This window comes from Apium graveolens, chromosome 7, assembly GCF_009905375.1.
Source record: "Apium graveolens cultivar Ventura chromosome 7, ASM990537v1, whole genome shotgun sequence".
NCBI classification, from domain to species: domain Eukaryota; kingdom Viridiplantae; phylum Streptophyta; class Magnoliopsida; order Apiales; family Apiaceae; genus Apium; species Apium graveolens.
In genome coordinates, this window is record NC_133653.1 from 205,393,332 (window position 1) to 205,411,944 (window position 18,613).

Genomic DNA, 18,613 nt, shown 5'->3' on the forward strand with positions numbered 1-18,613 from the left:
TGCTTATCCAGTTTTTTCTTCTGCTGCCTCTTCGGAAAAGGAGGTGGAGGATAGATCTATTTCTCCCCTGTATTACCCTCAGGAGGTGTGTGCTCAACATTAATCTTCCTTGGTTCCACTTCTGCTTCCTTCTGCACTTCTTCTTCTTCAGCCTCAACTTCAGATTCTAGAGTCTTAGCTTTTTCAGGATTTGCAACCTTACCAGACCTCAATGTAATTTCCTTAATATGCTCCTTAGCTTACTTCTTGCCTGGCACTTCAGTATCACTCGGAAGCATGCCAGGTTGACGATTCAGTAATGCATTAGCAATTTGCCCAATCTGATTCTCCAAGGTCTTAATAGACACAGCTTGGCTCTTGCACATGAGCCTCAACTCCTCCAATTCGAATTTTTCATTAGCTTGCGGTAACTGCTGAAGCTGAAGTTGAACTTGTTGCCTAAGGGCATATTGCGGTTGCTGAAAACCAGGAGGGTTATACTGCTTTGTTGCGTATGGCTGATAAGATTGTTGCACCATATTCTTATTATTACTCCATTTGAAGTTATGATGATTGCGGTTATTTGGATGATAAGTGGCTGAAGCTTGTTGCTGTGATCTCTGAAAGTTGCTCACAAATTGAGCTGATTCGCTAGAAATAGCACACTGCTCAGTTTCATGTGCCCCCGCACAAAGCTCAGAAACACTAGTGATTTGATTAACTCCATAATTCGCCAAAGAGTCCACTTTCATCGTCAAAGCTTGAAGTTGAGCAGCTATAGCAGTAGCTGAATCCACTTCCAGAATTCCTGTTATCTTACCTTGTAACATTCTTTCTATAGGATTCTGGCATTCATTAGCTTCCATTAGCTCAATAAACTCATAAGCTTCATTATAGCTTTTGGCCCATAAGGCTCCACCAGACGCTGCATCGAGCATAGGTCTAGACTGAGCGCCCAAACCATTGTAGAAACAGTTTATAATCATCCAATCAGGCATACCATGATGTGGGCACTTCTTTAGCATCTCCTTATATCGATCCCAAGCCTCACACAAAGATTCTCCAGTTTGCTAAGCAAACTGAGTAAGAGCATTCCTGATTGCAGCAGTCTTCGCCATAGGAAAGAATTTTAGTGAGAAAATTTTGAGCTAGATCCTCCCATTTGGTGATAGACCCTGGTGGTAGAGAATGTAACCAACACTTTGCTTTATCCCTCAGAGAGAATAGGAAGAGTCGCAGCTTGATAGCATCTTCAGGCACCCCATTGAACTTGAAAGTGTCGCAGATCTCGATGAAATCCCTGATGTGCATGTTGGGGTCTTCTGTAGGAGAACCCCCAAACTGAACTGAGTTCTGTATCATCTGAATCGTGCTTGACTTGATCTCAAAAGTGTTAGCCGAGATGGCTGGTCGGATGATGCTTGACTGAATATCATTGATCTTAGGCTGAAAATAGTCCATCAGAGCCTTAGGATTTTCTGCTTGATCTCCCATCACTACTAAAGTTGGTTCCTCGACTTTCTCTTCTTCTTCTACTTTCTCTTCGTCCTCAGAAACTTCCCTTCGAATCATTACAGCTTCTTTCTCGGCTTGATCCAGAGTTCTCTTACGAGCCCGCAAACGCGTATGCATACACGCTCGCTAGAGTACCTGAAACACGATAAGGAAAAGAGTAAATAAGTAACACTGTCCGAGTCAATGTACTTTAACGATCACTGATGACAAACACATATACTAAAAGTTAACACCGTGTTCCCGGCAGCGGCGCCAAAAATTTTTTAGTCGCTAAACACGCGCTATAATTCACGCAAGTATACGCGTTCGCAAATAGTATAAGATATAATTCAGATTCGTTCCCACAGAGACTGGTTTAGGTTAACTTTGTGATTTATGCACTTATGCAACAATGATATGGCTATTATTCAATGCTAAGACGAATAACAATTTAAGTTTTGATTATACTAAGATTAACTATTGAGAATTATACTGAAGAACATTAACTAAAGAGAGTTGAATAATATATGACACAAACATGGGATTCTAACTTCATCTCTTCTATATATAATCGGAGAACAAGGGTATAATTTCATGAGATTAAAAAGTCTCATTGAAAAGACTAAATTACCCCTGTTTTTAATATTTATATAAAATATATGATTTGTGGGAATTGAACTCAAGTTATTTCTTTCAACTATAACACTTATTACCACTACACCATATTGTCACATGTGCTTTTTATCATACACATAATATGTAAGTGTGCTAAATGAATATGTTATTTAACTTTAAAGATACTTACTTGAATTCCGCAAAAAAAAGGATAGTTAGTTGAATATTTGTACAGTTAATTTTAAAGAATTGAATTTCAGATATAAAATTAGGCATAGTACATAAATGGATTATTATCTTATTTATTAATCATTTTTTAGTTTGAAAATATATCTCATATATTTTTAACATATTTTTCTATTATAAAAAGTAATTAAAATGTACATATATAATTTTTTTTTTAAATATTGAAAATAGAATCGCTTATATATAAATAATCTATATTGGTATTACATATTTAGATAAGTTCGAATTATAATGAGTCAATGCATTTTAGTTATTGACCCATTGTTCAAAAGATACTCGAAATTTGACTACATGACTCGGCCGAAAAAAATCGTCACATTCTACGTTTAGTAAATTTAAATTACAAGCTCAGCGAGAATATCTTACCAATAATGTGAATTTTTTAATATCTTATGTTAATATAAATTAATTTGTTTGAGGTCTTTATAGGATCAACTCAATTGATTATTTATATTAAAATTACTAACTTGTAATATTAAATTTACTAATTTTGGAATTTGTCCCAATTTTAAGAATATTTAAAATTTGAAATGAGATCTCACTAGATTTGTTAAAACTATGATGATATATTAAATCGATTTATGTTTCATTTTTCACTTTAAAAAAACTAACTTTTTAAAAAGAATTATTTTAGATAAGCAATATTCATTGATCGAGATAATATTGTACAAATATTTTGAATTATTTTAATATTTTGAATTATTAAAATAAAAGTTATATCTATACTATATTGTAGCATTTGATTCAATGTATTTTATATTATTTAAGGAAAAAATATATATTATTCAATAATTTGAATGAATTAACCAGTTCAACTGATATTAATAAAACTTTATCGAACTGAAATTTTTTAATTTTAGAAGAATAGTATAAAATGTTATCAAATTATTATATGAAGAAATATTAAAGTCGTAATGAAAAAAACTTAAAAACGGTTTAAATAACGATATAAATATAATTTTTCTTTTGAATTCTTGAAAAAAATCATGATTATCTATAATAAGTCTTAAAAATATATAATTCATTTTTATGTTACAACCATAATTGATACCTGGTTACGTAAACAATAGATATGGATTGTTTGTCAGTGATAATGTGAATACCATATATAGATTATAGCAATTTATTTATTACATAATTTTAATTTTTGAATAATTATAAATGCATGTTATTTAAGTAATCAATTATCTCACTAGATATTAATAATGATTATACATGTACATAAATCAGATATTTAGCATATAAATAATTAAAACCATCATAATTTACTAAGAGATGTAACATACAATAATTTAAATGCTAACACATACATACATATAACTTAATCTTACTTTGTTAACAGTGGTGTAACTAAAAAACTAACATTTTCTCATGCATACATACGTTGAATTTTAAAAACTAATATTTTTCATTAAAATCAATTTTAATATTAACAATAATGTAAATTTTACATTATTGTATATTATGATTACAAGTCATTCTGAATTCAGTTATGCATTTATTATCTTTTTAAATTGAGTAAGTTAATTGTAAGTTAGTAGTGAACTTAGTAATAATATAGAGTAATACATATAGTTTATTTAAATAAAATTCAAGATTTTGGTCAACTCGAGACAATAAAAAAGTATTCTTCTATTCTTTCAGAATGTAATCATTTTAAAAGTATTCAACATATATGTTAATTTATAAATTTTTATTTGTAAACATATTAACGGCATTCTTCAGATTAAGTTAAATTATTTATTTTAAATGTACACTTACTACCCTGTTTATATTCATTCATTAAATATAAATAACGGGTATGATAAATATAATATAATAGTAGTTGAGGGAATATTTACTCCTAAAACTGAGGAGGCATTCGAAACTCCTAATGTTATAGAGGGGACATGGAACTTGTTGGAGAGAAATTTTATCTCAATTTCTTCAAAATTTGACTGATATTGTTGGAGTTGCTCTACAAATATTATAATTACATGATGCATAAAAAAAACTCTAGAAAATGACCCGTGCCTCGCACAGGTTATTATGCTAGTTAAGTAATATATGACACAAACATGGGATTCTAACGGTTTAATGCACAAGTTACCTATCATGATTACACAGGGGAAGTAAGATGGTTAAAATTACCTACGAATCATGCATAACAATAGCACATGAACCTATGCTAGCATGGCAAGTTCTAAATCCTTAAATTCACTGTCGCTTCATTAAGAATTAACAAGCTATCTTATAAATTTGCGATGCTCATAAGACGAATAAGCATACAATCACCACACACTAAGGCATCGAAACAAATCAACTAAAGAAATTCATAAATAAATCCGCTAGAACCCCACGATAATGATTAGCCCATAATCGGACTCATCATCAACGTGGGTTCCGATGAAAGTATGGTATAATAAATGTAGTCTTTATAAATAAATAATAAACCAAGTATGAAATCCAGAGTATTAGGTTCAACAAAACAAGAAACGAGCATCCAAGATTAAAACTTAGAACAAAGATTCACATGAATAAACTAAATCTTCTTCGCCTTCGTTGAATTGTGCTATAGGTCTTCTTGTCATCTTCTCCTTAAGCTCCGTTACGTCTCTCCTTATAAAATATCTTTTATTTAGGTATATATAGCATCCCATGCAAAGTAGAAGTCCTCCAATCAGAAGCTAAGTAGAATCAGGATTTTAACATCCCGAACCGGCGCGGCCGCGCGCTTGATCAGTGCGGGCGAGCTGCGACTCTGAAGTTTGGGCGCGGGCGCGCGCTATGACAGCACGGGCGCGTTGGTCTCCTGGATAAAATTCTGCTTTCTTTCTTTTCTTACTGCAATGAGTTAGCTTCCCGAGCTTTATTCCTTGGACACCATCATAACACATTATTAGCACCAAAACAATGCTAATTCACCTGAATTCCGGATTAATGCCTGAAATGCAAAAACACTAGAAAATACATTAAAACACCAACAACTTGAGTACAAATACACCAATTCAAAGCTTAATGGAGTGTTATAAAGTGTCATAAATTCCACTCAACATAACTCTCTCAAGAAAGAAGCTGAGTTCTTTATCAACAAAGAACCTAGAAATTTTTAGCAAGACATACTTGATTAAATTAAGTGAGTTTTGAAGATACTGTGTTTATGTGCATGTTTATTAATTCTGTTCAAACATTATATCTCTACAAGTTAAATTGCTTCGTTCACCATATCCAAAATAGTTTTAAAAAACTTAAAAATATTAAAAACACATTCACCCCCCCCCCCCCGGGTGTTGTATTCATTACCTAACAAGTGGTATTAGAGCAAAATCTGAAAGCAAACAGATTAAAGATCTTGGAAGAATGAATACACAGAAGCTTAGCATTATCAAGATCCCTACCTTTGACATATCTAAATACACATTATGGAAAAAGAAAATGATGATGTTTATAAGGATGACCAATCTATTATATGTTCAGATTCTCAAGAATGGACCTTTCACCCCCATGGAAAGAGTTGAGGAATCTATAGATGGAGACATTGTCATTACAGCTCATTATGCCCCTAAGGATCCCTCACAGTACACTAAACCTGAAAAGGAGAAAGTCTCTCTGGATAGTGGCTTACAACTGATTTTAATAGAGTCACTTGACAATGTAATGTACAATAACATTATCAACTGTAACACAGCCAAACAGATCTGGGAGAAGATAGAAATTCTATGTGAAGGAACAGAGGAAGCTAGGTCAAACTAAAGAAGCATTTTGGTATCTCAGTATGAGGGTTTTATGGATAAACCAAATGAAGGAATTACTGAAGTTTTTGAGAGGTTCAATAAATTGATAAATGACTTGTAGCTATATGATAAATATTATGAAGCTGAGGAGGTTAACCTAAAGTTCCTGCTAGCTCGTCCTGGCCATCTTGAACAGAATATATTAGCCATTAGAGAAGGAAGAGATCCAAGCAGAATGATTTTGGAAGTTCTACATGGAATCTTGAAAATTTATGAACTTGAGATGCTACAGAGAAAGTCATTGAAAGCACACCTTGGACATGTTGTTGATGGTTCCAGTGCTTTGATTGTACATGAAAGAGAAGAAAGTGAAGATGAGCAAGATAATCAAGTTCCAGTTATTCAAGATGTGGAACAAAAGAACAAAAAATCTCAGAAGCAAGTTGTGTTGGAGCTGGAGGAAGATGAATACCACACCTTGGATGAGCTAGATGAAATAGACCAATCCATGGCTTACTTGGCTAGGAAATTCTCCAACATAAGAGTCAAGAAGCCAAGGTTTTTCAAAGGCAAAGGACAATCTTCCAACAACAACAATTGGAAACCAAAAGCTCAGTATAATTCAGCTAGCAAAGGTGGCTACAAAACAGGATCCGTGGACAGATCAAAGATAAGGTGCTTCAACTGTGATGAGTTAGGTCACTTTACTACTGAATGGACCAATCCATGGCTTACTTGGCTAGGAAATTCTCCAACATAAGAGTCAAGAAGCCAAGGTTTTTCAAAGGCAAAGGACAATCTTCTAACAACAACAATTGGAAACCAAAAGCTCAGTATAATTCAGCTAGCAAAGGTGGCTACAAAACAGGATCCATGGACATATCAAAGATAAGGTGCTTCAACTGTGATGAGTTGGGTCACTTTACTACTAAATGCATGAAGCCCAAAAAGCTGAAGAAGGATAAAGCTTACTTGGAGCTGGAAGCAAAGTATAGCGCTCTCTTGAAGAAACAATCTGGAAAAGCCTATATTGCAGAAGGGAAGAGTTGGGATGACACTGATAATGATGATGAGGATGAATAAGTTGGAAACTATGCACTAATGGCTTTTAAGCATGGAGAAGCATCCACTTCAAAATCAGAGGTACCAACTCTAACCATTATTGATTTAAATGCTAGTCAATATAAGGAGACTGTGGAAAAGATAAGTGTAGAGATGTTTCATATACATACTAGCATGGTAGAAGCTATTGAGGAGGTCAGTAGGCTAACAAAAGCTAATGAGAAGCTTGAAAGTGAGAAGCAAAAACTTGATCTGCTGCTTGTGGAGCTTCACACAGTCAAGCAAGAAAATAAATATCTGAAAAACAAGCTAAATTGTGCTAGTGAAATTGAAGCTGCGTTAAGGGAAAAGTTGGAAAAAAATGAAGTAAAACTGAAACTTACAGGAATACATCTGAGTTGGTTGGTTTGTATCATGAGAAGAGCATGCCATATGCTAACATAGCTATTGGTCTTGATTATGACATTTTGAACAACAACAAGAAAGTGGTAGGTGATAAAGAAAAAATAATTTGAAAGTGAAGATGTCTCAGCTATGCTGAAAAAGGTTGGTTCACCTATGTTCAAAGTATGTGAAGTAAATTTCAGTGAAGAAGAGTTGATCATAAAGTAAGAAATTGTTGATGAAGACAATGAAAAGAAAAATGAAGAAACAACTCCAACTTCCAAAGTTGAAATTGAAAAGAAGCTCATGATCAACCAGGATTCCAAGACACCTGTCAAGGAAGTTAAAACTGAAGATGCAAGAAAGAAGAAGAATATAAATTGGAAGATTGGGATAAACAGAAGCAATAATTTTGCATTTGTTACAGATGCTCCAAGAAAACAATGTAAAAAATGTGTCTCTGTGAATTATCTAACTCACTTTTATAAAAAGGTTGTTAGCAAGCCAATGGAAGGAGCATGCAAGTAAAATGAAGCAAATGCAAATGATTCCTACTCATTAAGTGACAAGTTTGACTGCATCCCTTGCAACTTGAAAGTGATTAAGAGGTTCCATAAGCTGAGAGTAGACCTCAAAGAAGTGAATATTGGGTCTGTATCAAAAAGGGAGAATGCACAACAGTCCATGAACACTATTTTTTCTGAATCAACTCATTTTAATTCTGCACATTTTGTAAACAAGAAGAAAGTACCAAATACTGCTTGTGTTACTAAACACACTTAATCCTCATTGTGTGCAGGCTAAAAAGAAGAAAGTCATATGGATCATAGACAGTGGATGCTCAAGACATATGAATGGTGATATGGCCATGCTATCACAATTTGAGGAGAAGGCTGGCCCATTAGTGACTTTTGGAGACAACAACAAAGGTTTCATAATGGGATATGGCAAATTAATTTCTGAAAATGTTGTCATTGAAGATGTAGCACTGGTAGCTGGTCTTAAAGTGAATCTTCTTAGTGTCAGCCAATTTGCAGACAAAGGATTCAAGGTTTCATTTGACAAAGGAGAATGCACTTTTATCAGCAAAAAGACTGGTGAAGTTGCTCTGAAAGGAGCAAGGAAGGGAACCTTATTTGTTGCAGACTTGGACTCAGCAAATAAGGATGGAAATTGTTGCTTCTACACTAAGGCCTCTGTAGAGAAAAGCAAGTTATGGCATAAGAAGCTGTCTCACTTGAATTTCAAAGCAATAAACACTCTAGTCAAGAAGGAGTTAGTGAGAGATATGCCAAACCTGGAGTTTGCTCAAAATAAAGTCTGTGATGCTTGTCAAAAAGGAAAAATGAAGAAATCAAGTCACAAGAGTAATATTGTGAACTCCATAAGTGCGCCTTTGCAACTTATTCACATGGATTTATTTGGTCCAGTTAATGTCCTTTCAATTTCAAGAAAGAAATATGCACTTGTGATGGTGGATGACTACTCAAGGTACACATAGGTAGAATTTATGTACTCAAAAGATGAAACCCCGCACATCATAATTGAACATATCAAGAAGATTGAAAGCAGGCTGAAGATCATGAATGTGTGAAAAGATTGAAGAGTGACAATGACACAGAATTCAGGAATGCAATCTTAAATTAATTCTGTAAAGACAAGGGCATTGTTCAGGAGTTATCATCTGCAAGAACACCTCAACAAAATGGGTTAGTTGAGAGAAAGAACAGAACACTAGTAGAGGCTGCTAGAACAATGCTGCAAGATGCCAATTTTCCAACTAGTTTTTGGGAAGAAGCTGTCAACACTGCATGCTACACTCAGAACAGGTATCTCATCAACAAGAATCTTAGCAAATCACCCTACTCAATCTTATCAAGAAGGAAGCCTATTGTAAAACATCTTCATGTGTTTGGAAGCAAGTGCTATGTTCTAAAGGACAACTCTGAATATATGGGAAAATTTGACTCCAAAGTTTTTGAGACAATTTTTCTGGGATATTCATTAGAGAGAACTGCCTACAAGGTATATGTGCTTGAACAAAAGAAATTTATGGAAAGCACAGATGTTACTTTTGATGATGACAAGTGCCCAGGCTTGGAATGCCTTGATGAAAATGAAGTTGAAGCCCTAAAGTTTGAAAATCTCGACATTGATTGTGATTCTGAGGATGAAGCTGAAGTCAACATAAATCTCAAAATTGATGAAAAGTCTACTGATCAAGTAAATCATGAGAATGAAAGCTCATCTCATGTACCTGAATTTGATAGCACAAACTCAGGGGGAGAAAGAGAAGAAGATTCTGCAAGTCATGACAATGGTGAAGAAATTGCAGAAAACTCAAGTTAACAAACTCACACCAGAATGTGGGATATAAGTCACACCAAAGAAGCAATTATTGGTGATCCAACTATTGGAGTGAGGACTAGAAGTGCAACTGTAAATGAATGTCTACATGCATATTTTCTTTCACAAGTTGAGCCAAAGAAAACTGAAGAAGCTCTACTTGATCCTAATTGGATATCTGCTATGCAAGAGGAGCTAAATCAGTTTGAAAGGAACAAAGTTTGGGAATTGATTCATGCACCAAAGAACAGAAGTGTAGTTGGAATAAAGTGGGTGTACAGGAACAAAATGGATGAAAATGGAATTGTCACCAGAAACAAAGCAAGGTTGGTTGCAAAAGGTTACTCACAAGAGGAAGGAATTGACTATGATAAAACTTTTGCTCCAGTTGTAAGACATGAAACAATAAAGATCTTTTTGCATTTACTGCATACTCAAATTTTAAAGTGTATCAAATGAATATCAAGAGTGCTTTCCTTAATCATGAGTTGGAAGAAGAAGTTTATGTGCAACAGCCACTTGGCTTTGAAGATCCAGAATTTCCAGATTTTGTATACAAGTTGCTCAAGGATCTCTATGGACTAAAACAAGCACCTAGAGCCTGGTATGACACACTGTCAGAATTTCTACTGAAACATGAATTCACTAGAGGAATAATAGACAAGACACTCTTCTACAAGCTACATGGTGGTGATATGATCCTAGTTTAGATTTATGTGGATAATATCATTTGTGGATCTACTAATGAAAAGCTGTCAAAGATTCTCTAATATTATGCATAGTGAATATGAAATGAGTATGATGGGGGAATTGAGTTACTATCTTGGACTTCAAGTCAGTTAAAGAAGTGATGGAATCTTCATCATCCAAACTAAGTATGTCATGGATTTATTGAAAAATCTGGGATGGTTGATTGTTCACCTGCATCTACACCTATGTCTACAGCTACAAAATTGGATGAATATAAAAAGGAAAAAAAATATAGATATCTCAAGCTATAGAGGAATGATTGGATCTATGTTGTACTTAACTGCCAGTAGACCAGACATCATATTTGCAACATGTCTGTGTGCAAGATTTCAAGCCAATCCAAAAGAATCACATTTGATAGTTGTGAAGAAAATTTTCAGATATTTAAAGGGGACTCCAGACTTGGGATTGTGGTATCCTAAGAGAACAGGTTTTGAAGCTGTTGGATACACATATGCATATTTTGCTAGATGCAGGGTTGACAGAAAGAGTATAAGTGGAAGTTGTCAATTTCTAGGACAAAGACTTGTCTCCTGGTATAGCAAGAAGCAACAATCTGTGTCAACTTCTACAGCAGAGGTTGAATCCATAGCTGTAGGAAGTTGTTGTGCTCAAGTGCTTTGGATTAGAAATCAGCTATTGGATTATGGTCTAGTGTTGAACAAAATTCATATCATATGTGATAACACTAGTGCTATATTCACTCTAGAACAAAGCACATTGATGTAAGGTACCATTTTATTAGAGAACATACTGCAAATGGTACCATTGAGCTAATTTTTATTCCAACAAAAAAACAGTTAACTGACATTTTTATCAAACCTTTGGATGAAGCAACTTTCACCAGAATTGTTGGTGAAATTGGAATGTTAAATTCTTCATCCTAAAGGCAAGAACTCGGCTAAATATATTGCAGCAGATTAATTTCTAAATGAATTAAAATAAATTTGATTTAATTGGGAAATTATCTAATATATAATTTATAAATATTTCATAAATATCTGTATATTTATTTTTCAAAATTCAAATTTAGCTTGGAATTCTTCAATTCTAAGAAAACTGTCTAAAAGTTGATTTGCATTTTTAATATGTAAAATTAGCACAAGGCAGAATCAAAGTAATCAAAAGTATATAGAGAACTGAGTTCTCGATAAGTCTAACTGACTTATCGACAAGTCATTTTGAGACTTCTCGAGTGAGTTATCGATAATTCAATTTTCTGACTTCTCGAGGGACTTCTCGATAAGCTTCATTATGACTTATCGATAAGTCATTGTAGAGTTCTCTATAAGTGTTAACTCGCATAGTTCTCTACTAGTATAATTTTAGACTTATAAATAACTTAGAACTGGGATAATTTAATTTAATAAATTATTTTGGTAAAATACTTTTGATAAAATCATTCTGATTTTATTTTGATTTATTCAAATAAAAGTTGGAAATAATTCAGTCCATTTAGGATAAACTGGGTATTTATTTGACATCTCGATAAGTCATTTTCTAGTTCTCGATAAGAGTCAGGAAAATGACATATCGATATGTATCTATTTTCTCAATATGACTTCTCGATAAGCAAATTCCAAATGTTTACTTTGAGTTGTCGATAAGTTATTTACCTTTTACTATAAATACCCAGACCTCTCGACATCCACCTCTTTACGCCTTTGAGAACTCTAAGTGACCTAATCTTTTAAATCCAAAATGATTCATCTCTTGTTTCAAGCTCTTTCTCTCTGATTTTTCTTACCCATTCACTTTTACTCAACTATAATGGCACTAAACAACATTAGAGCTGAAATCCCCAAGAATGACACTAACTACTTTGCTTTCACAGATGCTAACCAAGCTCTTGATATTTTCAAGGGGTTTGTTAAGTTTTTATCTGAGTCTTATCTTGCAGGAGCATTAACTGCTAACCCAATCTTTTACTTGGATGTTCTGCATGAGTTCTGGACAACAGTTATGGTGAGGACAGTTATGCATGACAATTCTGTATTTATAGTGGTGAATTTCTCTATTAGAGGCCAACAGGTGGAGTTCAATGAGAAAAATGTGAATGCAGCTTTGGACATTCCAACTGAGAACATGGTGGAGGTTCCTACTCAACAAGAACTGTATGAGTTCATGAATTTTGTCATTTATAGTGAGAAGATTAATCTAGCCAGTCTCAACAAGAAATAATCTAAGGAGAGAGTGTTCTTTCTTATTTGACTCAATCATAAGGGCCTTCACTTGCAGAAAGACAGGCTATGACAACATATCAAGTGTTGTCCAGAAGTTGGTGTACTCCATAGCCTACAACAGGCATCTGAATGTGGGCTTGCTAATCCTTGAAGAACTGAGCACCAGGCTCACAATGTCACTAGCTGCACGAGGTAAGGAAATATTTTTTCCTAGGTTTATTATGTCCACTTCAAATTATAAGGTTAAGGACATACATTTACTTAATGATATTAATAGATCATTAATAGGCAATTATAAGTAAGTAGTCAAAATTCTATTTGGATCACTTACTACAAAGAACACAATACCTGTAAGTCTTAGAATTACTCCTTTTATGTGGAGAGATTCAAGACTTACCCTTACCCCATGCCTGATATGAGGTCTCAAGGTACATCAACATCTAGTGCAACAATGGTCCCTGAACCTGTTGAAGAACAAACACAAGAACACCAACAGGGACCTTCCACTGCTGAGACTCTTTCTTCTATACCATTAGAAGCTAGGAAACCAACCACGTCATTCTCTCAATAGGGTGGAGTGAGTAAAAAGAAGAGAAAGCAGGAAACCCTGTGAATCATTAATGAGAATGGTGAGGAACAAACAGAACCTGAGTCACCCTTGGTCAAAAAGACAAAGAAGGCTAAATAAATTAAGCTGACCACTCAAACCACCTCTGCATCCTCTTAAAAGGGTGTAGTTGAAAAAGAGGGATAAAAATAGACTCTAGGGGCATCCTCTCAACAGGGTATCTCTTTTGAAAAGAGCACTTTTCCCAGTGCACCCTGTACAGAGTCTACACAAACACTTGAACAAATTCAAGTGTATGGAAGGAGAAATAAGTATGGCACACACAAGGAGAGTACATCTCTTGAAGCTCCCTCATTCATTTAGGGGGAGCTTCCAAAACTCAATTCTGTCATTCAAAATCTTATTTCTAAAATTATTTCTTCCTACAATGAAACTCTTTACTCTAGTTCTCAAGAGTTGACAACATCAAGTGACATGGTTCAAGAAACTGTGTTCACCACCCAGGAACCTCATTTAGTTGGTGAGAGGCTACATGCCGGGGTAGACCTTGATGACACCAACACAAACATAGGGATTTCATCAGTTTTCACTAAAGACCCTATGATAGATACAAATGCACCTTCATGTGCAAATCAACCTTCACATGTTGCTAAGTTTGAGGGTAGTACTCCTGAGGGGGAGCTATCTAAATCCTCTCCAATTCAATTGGAGGTTCCTCTTGTGGGAATAACTCCCCTCACAACCATAGCTGAGATTGCTCTCACAGTTGAAGCTAGGAGTTCAATTGTCAATGATCCTGCTATGAGGGAGGCAAGTACAACACTTTCAAGTGACGGTATTTTGAAAAAAAACACAAGGGTTTGAAGCTAGAGTACGTGACAGTAACCTAGCTAACTACCCTTTAATTTAAATGGAGGTTCCCACCACAAGCATGGAACAACAAACTGTCATAACCACAGCTCGGCCTGTGAGTCAAACTGTGACATCTGTTACAGGTGGCTATTCTGAGACAATTCCATCAACTTCCAATTCTTCACAAAGAACATCCCACCCTATCCAACAGTGGCCGCAGAATGCTCTATCTCAACCAAGCACTATGGATGATCTTTGTATTGATCAAATCTTTGGTCTTGCCAACATCTCACAACACCTTCTCACTTCAGACATGAGCAATCAAGATTATCATACTATTCTACTCACCTACAATGAAGATGTTGAGAAATAAAAGCAGAAAATAGTCAATGAAGCTGAGCAAGATGGGAATGTGGATGCTTGGTTATCAAAAGACTTCACTTTGGAGATGGATCAGGTCTTGGCAAGGTTTAGAGATGAATATGGTACTATATTGGGGAGTAATGCCAAGGTCCTGACTCCACAAGAGGTCTATGATGCAGTCAATGAAGTTTATAAGGCTCAACTCAAAACTTTTCACCTATTTGGTAAAGATCTAGAATTAACATTGACTGGTCATCAAGACAAGATCAGAAAGCTGGTGAGAGAGAAGATGGAGGAGATTATTCCTTCTCAAGTCAAGATCACTTCAAACCAACATTTTGTTGACCAAATGGAAAGATTTGATCTGACTTTTGTAGATACAAATGTCAAAAATCTCAGAAAATCTTTTATAGCTTTGCATGAGGTGGTTCAATAACATATTGCAAGTTCCAATGATACAAAACTCAAGTTGAATCAGCTTCACCAAAGAAGATATGAGCTTTCAGCACTTCTCATGGAAGGAATCAAAGATGTTATGCAAGCTACTTTTGGTACCTCATTCTCCTCAAGCTCCCAACCATAATCTGCAATATCATCAAATCTTCAACTTCAATCTCTCCAACAAGTTTCAGCTCTGCAGTCTTCCAGTAATTCACTCATAACTCAGGTGCAAGCTCTCAATTCTCTGGTGCAGAGTCAACAAAATTGATCTCAAGGCCTTGGTAGACTCCCATAAACACCTTCAGATGCAGAACTCAGTTCACTTGATAGCTATCATGGGTGCTCTAAATGTTCCTCTACCTGCACTTCCTGAGCTTGTGAGGCCAGAAATACCAACTCCCCTACTCATTCCTGTCAACAAGACTAAGGGGGAGATAGAAGCTAGGATTCAACAATCCAAGGATTCTGGTAAATCAAAGGAGACTAGCAAATTGGCATCAACTCACACTGGTCAAAGCTCTTCAAAAGCTCAATTATCTAAAGATGTTAGGAAAAACAGACTTCTAAAAGCTGTAGAAGGACCTTGTCAAGATCAAGAATTTAATGAACTTCTGTCAGTCTTAAGAATGTCTCTTCACAATAACTATGTAATCTACAAAAGAGCATTGACCAACAACATCAACTTTATCAGGGCGGTGATTGTCATAGTTGATAATTTTCTGGAGAAAAGGATTATTGCAAATGTGAATGACTGTGGCCTGGACAGAGGTCTACAGGTGTCTCTCTCCAATCTTCAAAAATTGAGAGCATCTGAGCTGGATGTAATGATTGATAAAGTACATACAGTAATTCCAGAGGACACCCAACTGCTAAAGGAACTCAAGAATGCTCAGATAGTTGCTTTTTCTGAACCCTATCTTTACCCAAGTAAGGGGATTGCCTACATCTGTTCACAATCCAGAAAATACAGATTCTTCATAGTTCCAAAGAATTGTGTAAGAAATAATGTGAGATTGATAATGACCCTTGAATCTGATGTCAGACCAAGATAAACAAGAAACCTGAAGATGAGGAAATGATCAGAATCTTGGGGAGATATCTTCAAAATGCAGAGACCATGTTGCCAACTTCACAATTCAACTTAAAGGAGGACAAGGATGATGATGAGCAGAAGCATGATGATCAACCACCTTCTGGCTCAAATCAAGTCAAACTTCTAGAGCAACTGGTAGCAAAGAAAAGGAAAGAAGATGGGAAGAAGGGATGAAGGGAGATGATAAGAAGAAAAGTGAAGAGAAATGAAAGAAGAAGAAGGAAGATAGTTCAGAACCATAAAAGAAACCCCTACAAATTTAAATCAATTAAGCGCAATCCTCTAATCCAACAAATTCAAACACTATACCACCTCAAACCTTTAAGGCCAAATTTCTGTACAAACAAACTGCTAACGCCTTACTGAAAATACCAATCACCTCAAGCCAAACCTCTCTAAAGAAAATCTCAAACCTACCTTCTTTTAAGCCACCAACCAAAACTCATTACAAATCTGTTGGAAGAAAATCAAAAAAAATGCAAGTTACTGAGAAGGACATCTGGAACTGGTTTATTCAATAAGATTTTCTACCTCTAAACTTGTGCATAACAGATGAAGACTACTTTCAACAATTAGCTGAAGAAATGGTTAAAGTTTGGGTTGTATCTTTGAGGGAAGTAAGAATCTACTATCAAGATGGATCATACACCTTACTTGGCAGAAACTTAATGGATATATTTTCAACCACAGAGATAAAGAGGGTGATAAGCTTACTGAAGGATAAGGATACTGGTACAATGGCATGGAGGTCTGTATTGGCTGTATGGTTGATAGTAAGGGAAGAAAGAAGAGCAAGAGAAAAGGCTGAAAGAGAGGAGAAGAAAAGAAAGTATATTGAGGAGATAAAAATGTTTATACAAAGATCTGAAGAACTCAAGGCAAAGGAGATGAGCAGAATTACCAAGGATGGACAATTTTTAAACATCAAGGTTGGCAGATTCTCAAGAATTAGGGTTGGTTTCTTGAACAGTTATCCGTTAGATGATAAGCTCAAGCTTGTAGAAGCTCTAAGATGGACACCAATCATAAAGGAACTGGAAGTACTTGTAGAGTTAAAGGACCTCATTAGAAAAGAAACAGGAGATGAGAAATTTGTCTGATGAATGTATCTTTTAAACTCAAGAAATCACTTAATGCATAAAAGTTGTATTTCTGTCAATTCTTATGTAATGTTCTATTGTTCATTGTAACTTGGGGTTAGTCTTGTTACCGGACATGAATTTATGATAAGCAATCTTCTCACAAATTGGGGGAGATTGTTGTATAAGATATGCTTGTACTATAACAAGACTAAATCAAATTGACAGCCCTAAGAATTAGTTGTATGATCATCTAAATTTATAGTTTGTACTATATTACTTGAGTCTGCAAAAATGTCAAAGATTAGACTAGAGTATTTTTCTGTAAATAGTCTCAAGCCTAAGAATAAACTCTGGAAAAAGATCAAGACGATCATGCCTCATGAAAATTGTGAAGAAGTTTGGAGTTGAATAAATCTATTTTGGGAAAAATATTCTAAGTCAAGATATCTACAAGTCACAGATCAAGTCATATAGAGAAGTCATTCGAGAACTACAGAATGACTTATCGAGAAGTCCAAAATAGCTAATAGAGAAGTATCAGAGATATCGACAAGCCAAATGAAGACATGAAGATTGGAGATATCGACAAGTCATTTCTATATTAGAGAACTCATAGATATCGACAAGCCAAATGAAGACATGAAGATTGGAGATATCAACAAGTCAAAATGCTTATAGAGATCTCAGAGATATCGACAAATCATTTCTACATGCAGAAATTTGGAGACCTCGACAAGCCAAGTTCACTTATAGAGAACTCAGAGACCTCGACAAGTCAAAACACTTATAGAGAACTAAGGGATCTCGATAAGCCATTATACTTATCGAGATGTCAGTTCTCTATAGTTCAAACTGGAGATCTCGGTATAAACCTCAAGTACAGAATGCAGACTAGTAAGAGATCCAAGATTGTCAATCGTGAAAGGCATATGTCATAGCCTATTTATTTATTCGAGGATTTAACTCAACTCAAATAAGAATGTAATAAGTAAATAGTGGATCTGTCGTCAGAGAGATCTCACAAAGTAACATCTGTCAAAGGGTTAAGGAACATTATTCATCTACAGACTTGAAGACTTAATTTACTGGAAGAAGCTCAAGAAATTGAACAAGCCTCAATGATATAAATCAAGATTGTGGATTTAATCAAGTGACAGAGATCTCGTCAGGGTATCAATTAGTTACAAGGATTTAGTCTGAAGAAAATCAGAGTATCAAAGTCAAGACATGAAGAAACGTCACGGAAGTTAGTCACTCATGAACCAGACAGTACATCGAGTGTCAACATTGAAGTGGTGGAATTGATTCATAATTTCAGTAATTTTCAGAAGATATTCAGAAGAATGGATGATGCTCAAGATTAGTATTAATTCTCTATTAATTAATTAAGTCATATAATTTAATTAAGAAAATAAATTATATCTGCAAAGATTAATTTATTG

At 35.0% G+C, this 18,613-nt stretch overlaps 1 non-coding gene across 1 annotated transcript; it reads left to right on the forward strand.

The window, feature by feature from the left end:
• The first annotated feature begins 975 nt into the window (after nucleotides 1–975).
• On the forward strand, nucleotides 976–1,082 carry LOC141675458 (small nucleolar RNA R71). Its single transcript, XR_012556110.1, has one exon. It is a non-coding gene; the product is annotated as a small nucleolar RNA R71 (small nucleolar RNA).
• The last annotated feature ends 17,531 nt before the right edge of the window (nucleotides 1,083–18,613 follow it).